The sequence below is a fragment of the Lethenteron reissneri genome, chromosome 62, assembly GCF_015708825.2.
Source record: "Lethenteron reissneri isolate LAM-NWPU_2019-01 chromosome 62, ASM1570882v1, whole genome shotgun sequence".
In the NCBI taxonomy this organism is placed as follows: domain Eukaryota; kingdom Metazoa; phylum Chordata; class Hyperoartia; order Petromyzontiformes; family Petromyzontidae; genus Lethenteron; species Lethenteron reissneri.
The window spans coordinates 6421987-6426751 of record NC_083840.1 but is presented as its reverse complement, the minus strand read 5'-3'; the positions used below and the strand labels follow the sequence as shown (position 1 = coordinate 6426751).

The window sequence follows — 4765 nt, the reverse complement described above, 5'->3', positions numbered from 1 at the left end:
GCCAAGTCCCTAAGCAATAGAAATGTAATTGTGTGAAATAAAGTGGGTACAGTGAATAACTCATGAAATACACTGAAAACTAGCAATATAAACATGGGGAAAAGAAGAGTTCTAAGCATAGAAAACAAACAATTACGTAACGCTACGTGAAGTTCCATTCACCTTCAGCCTGCAGAGGCTGGGTGGGTGAAGGCGGCGTTTGGGCGGAGCGAGGAGGCGTCAAGTCACCGCGCGCTGCGCTAGTTGTGCTCTTACGCAACTAACGCAAACATTTCGCAAATTTTATTTGTAAACATGATGTATGGGAGCGATTCCGTAAGTCGGGTGTTCCGCAAACCGGGGACTTACTGGACCCGCACTTGACCCGCCACGCGTTATGAAGTACCCTTCACACGGCTGGGTGCACAGGCTGGTGGAGATGGAATCTAAGTGACACGCAACGCAGCGGCGGGTTCACAATCGCCGTTGTGGCTTTATTGTGGCTTTTCTTTCGTTACACGGACCGCGCCGGTTACACAACAGCGGATACGGAGAGACACACAAACCAACCCTGCTCCTCCTGTGCTGCCCGGAGCGAGCCTTGTGTCGCCAACGCGGTCCATACAAGCCCAGAGCACTCACTCGCGGCGGTTACACCCACACCGGCTTAAACTATAACAATTATACACTAAAGCAACTGGCTTAATACAGAGGCACGCAAGTATAAAATAAAATACGTATAAAACAAATACTTGGAAATCATAATTGCCTTCAAACATGGTTTGGTGTTTGGGTTAACCGGGCGACAGATGTTCGGTGAGAATTCATTGCGTGGTGCCGGGGGGCTTTCTCCAGGGCTCTCTGGTTTGCTCCCACAGAGGGAAGGCCACCTCACCACCACCACCACCACCCACACAATCACCACCAGCACCCACACCACCACCACCACCCACACCACCACCACCACCCACACCACCACCCACACAATCACCACCACCCACAAAATCACCACCACCACCCACACAATCACCACCACCCACACAATCATCACCACCACCACCACCCACACCACCCACACCACCACCACCACCCACACCACCACCACCCACACAATCACCACCACCACTGCCACCTCCGCCGCCAAACGAATTTGACGGCCAAACGTGTCGATGTAAGCAAGCAGGACCCTCCTAAAAACGAGGTCACGAGACTCGCTGGGGGGGCGGCGAGGTGGCTGGAGCTGATTGACATTCAGAGAAGGCGCTCGTTCAGCCGGGACGGTCTCACCGAAGAGTCTCAAGGCTCGTGCTCAAGAGGGTCCTGCCAAGTGTCTGCGGTAGAGGGGTAGACGTTCCGTGCTGCGGGTGATCCCACGTGGAGTGATCGGCACGCGAGTTTCGCAGCAGTGAGATTGTTTCTCGGCCTACGCCAGTGGTACTGTATGGGGGGGTATTTGATCTCGAGGAGCAAACCAGACAGCCCGGAGGGAGCCACGCAGAGCAGGGCGAGAACACGCAAACTGCAAACTCGACTCACAGAGAGGAGCCCCAGTCGGGAGTCGAACCCAGGACTTTTTACTGCGAGGCGCGAGTGTTGTCACCACTATAACGCTACCACCACCGCTACCCTGTCGTGCCCACGACCTAACGACGACTTCACAAATGGTTCAATAACGGACGTCAAGCAATGAGCGACGAGCGTCGTCCCATCAATAGCACCACGAGCTGAGTGAGGCTGCAATGCATCATGGGGGCTACCCAGAAGCCCTTGTCCTCTTCGGCATTGAACGGCAGGTTAGGGCACCTCCCTCTCCGCTTCTTCCCTCGCGCTTCTCCACTCGCGAGGAATTCCCTCCTCCCATCATCATCATCCGCAATAAGTAACCCCGCTCGATTCAAGACCCTCGTCACACAACGCCCGATGTGTTCCAACATCAACGGCACCACCGTTAGTTGCTGGCCGCTCGCCGTTATCCCTTCCCACGCCATCGCCCACATTCCCGAGTGACGCGCCGCGAGTGTTCGCCACCCAAGCACTGCCCGGCCCACGATTCGGCCACGACCACCGCAATGGACATGGCGGCGGCAGCACCAAACAGCGCGAGGTAACACGCCGCAGCAACGTCGCAGATCCGACCCTTCTCGCATATCCGCATCCATCCCCAGCGAGCGGGGCACGCGACGCTGTGCCGTGCGTTGCCAACGTTGACATGCCGCTCCTGCACAAGACTCCGTCACGAGGGGCCACCCGCGATGCTCTGCAGCTTGGCCTCTTTATTCGTCTAATTCAAGTTTCCCGTTGTCGTGATTAATTAGTGGATATTCTTCAACCCCCCCTCCTCCCCCCCCCAAGGCAGACGGTCAATAATCTCAGCGAGCAACCGGCCCAGCACCCGGCGCGTCGCGTCGCACGAGGCGAGGCGTGCGCCATCACGTGGTGAGGGGCTCGTCACGTGATGAGAGGCGCGTCACACGGGGCGAGGTGCACGTCACACATGGCGAGGGGTACGTCAGAGCAAGCGCCCCCACGTGGTGAGGTTTCATGTCACGTGGGCCGAGCGCCCCCACGTGGTGAGGGGCACGTGGTGAGGGGCACGTGGTGAGGGGCTCGTCACACGTGGTGCACGGGGCTGGGCGCACGCCACCGCTCCCGGAGGAGGCGGCAGGGAGTTTAAATGACGAGAGGGTGAACCAAACGTGGAGAGATGTGCGATCTTCCGCCTCCGTAAATGTCTCCGTTGTAAATCGGACTCACGTCCCACAAATGCAAAAAAAGCCGTGTGGAGAATTTGGATGTAATATATAAAAAAAGAAACGTGAACTTCAACGTAAAAAGAACGGTAGCAAAACGCGCGGCATCGGACTAAACGACTGCTCATCGATTACAAAATCTAGACACGCACATGTTGTATTCATGCGCGTGTGTGTGTACGTGTGTGTGCGTGTGCGCGCGTGTGTACGTGTGCGTGCGACTGCATGCACTTGGGAACAGGGAGCGGTGGCGCAGCGGTTAGCGTGCTGCGCTGCGAACCCGGCCACCCCAGGTTCAATTCCCGCTCACGGCCAACGACGGTGGCGAAATATCCAAACCGGTCCCCCTGGGCCTCCCCCCCCCTAGATCGACTCGACCGATCGCCACGACCGATCACCGCGATCCATCACCGCGACCCATCGGCGCGATCCATCACCGCGACCCATCACCGCGACCGATCACCGCGCACCGCAACCAAACGCCACCGCCACCCGGCGCCGCTGAACCAAGTGCATCTCCCGGCCTGCCCCCCCCCCCCCAGCCGCTTGTCCGGCCGCTCCCCGTGGCCGCCGCCACGTCAGGACCCTGCGCAGGTGGAGATCAGCGACGTGGCGCCGGCCCCTCCTGTTGTTGACGTCTCCACGCCGTCACCTCCACATTCTAGCGCCTCCTCCTCCTGCTTCCCCGCTCCATCTGTCGCCGTCGCAAGTCGTCGTCCCATGCCTCGGTTCCCTTCCGCCATTGCTTTTTGGTAGATTGCTGTTTTTATTATCGCGACACTGGCATCCCACTAACGCAGGCGCGACGGACGTCGCTTGCGCCGGGACGCGTGGAGACGCAGAGAGAGAGAAGAGAGAGATGCAGGGAGAGACGCAGGGAGAGACGCAGAGAGAGAGAGAGAGTGCGTGTTCAGTGTGCGTGTTCAGTGTGCGTGTTGAGTGAGTGTGTGTTGAGTGAGTGCGTGTTGAGCGAGCGAGTGTGTGTTGAGTGGGTGTGTTGAGCGAGTGTGTGTTGAGTGGGTGTGTTGAGCGAGTGTGTGTTGAGTGAGTGTGTGTTGAGCGAGCGAGTGTGTGTTGAGTGTGTGTGTGTTGAGTGTGTGTGTGTTGAGTGAGTGTGTGTTGAGTGTGTGTGTGTTGAGTGAGTGTGCGTGTTATGTGTGCGGTGCTGCGTTGTCGCGGCTCAGATGACCTCCTTGTGGTTGACCTTGCGAGCCTCTTGAGCGGTCTCCTGCATCCACAGACCAAAACGAGTGAGTGGCGTTCATGCTGTGGTGAGCGGGGGGGGGGGGCCCAGACTCCACTTCCTCGGGCCCATAGCCTGAGAAAGTGGAGTCTGTGTGTGCGTGTGTCTGCGTGTGTGTGCGTGTGTGCGCGTGTGTGCGTGTGTGTGCGTGTGTGTGCGTGTGTGCATGCGTACATACCTGCTCCGACTTGAAATGAACCTGCTTGCTTTTCTCTGCGTCTCCACCGGCACCTACAGGAACACAGAGCACGCAGCACGGGTTCAGGCTGAGTGGACCTAGTGGCGGACACCGCCGCGGCTGTGGCGGAACGCTTAGCAGCACCGCTGGACGTGCATTGCGGAGGTCGCCGGATGGACCGACCACCGGGGCGAGGCGGGTGAATGTGTGGGTGTGTGGGTGTGTGTATGAGTGTGTGTGAGTGTGTGTGTGTGAGTGTGTGTTGGTGTGAGTGGGTATGTGGGTGTGAGTGTGTGTGTGAGTGTGTGTGTGTGAGTGAGTGTGTGGGTGTGTGGGTGTGTGTGTGAGTGTGTGAGTGTGTGTGGGTGTGAGTGTGTGTGGATGTGAGTGTGTGTGTGAGTGTGTGTGTGAGTGTGTGTGTGGGTGTGAGTGTTTGTGTGTGTGTGGGTGTGAGTGTGTGTGTGAGTGTGTGTGAGTCAGTGTGAGTGAGTGTGAGTGTGTGAGCATGTGAGGTGTGTGTGTGAGTGAGTATGTGAGTGTGTGTGAGTGAGTGTGTGTGAGTGAGTGTGTGTGAGTGAGTGTGAGTGAGTGTGTGGGTGTGAGTGTGTGTGTGGG

At 57.8% G+C, this 4765-nt stretch overlaps 1 long non-coding RNA gene across 1 annotated transcript; it reads right to left on the bottom strand.

Annotated features, from left to right (window-relative positions):
* Nucleotides 1-448: 448 nt before the first annotated feature.
* On the bottom strand, nt 449-4691 carry LOC133358460 (uncharacterized). Its single transcript, XR_009757087.1, has 2 exons — nt 4151-4691; nt 449-3957 (listed from the first exon to the last, which is right to left on the bottom strand). It is a non-coding gene; the product is annotated as an uncharacterized LOC133358460 (long non-coding RNA).
* Nucleotides 4692-4765: the final 74 nt, after the last annotated feature.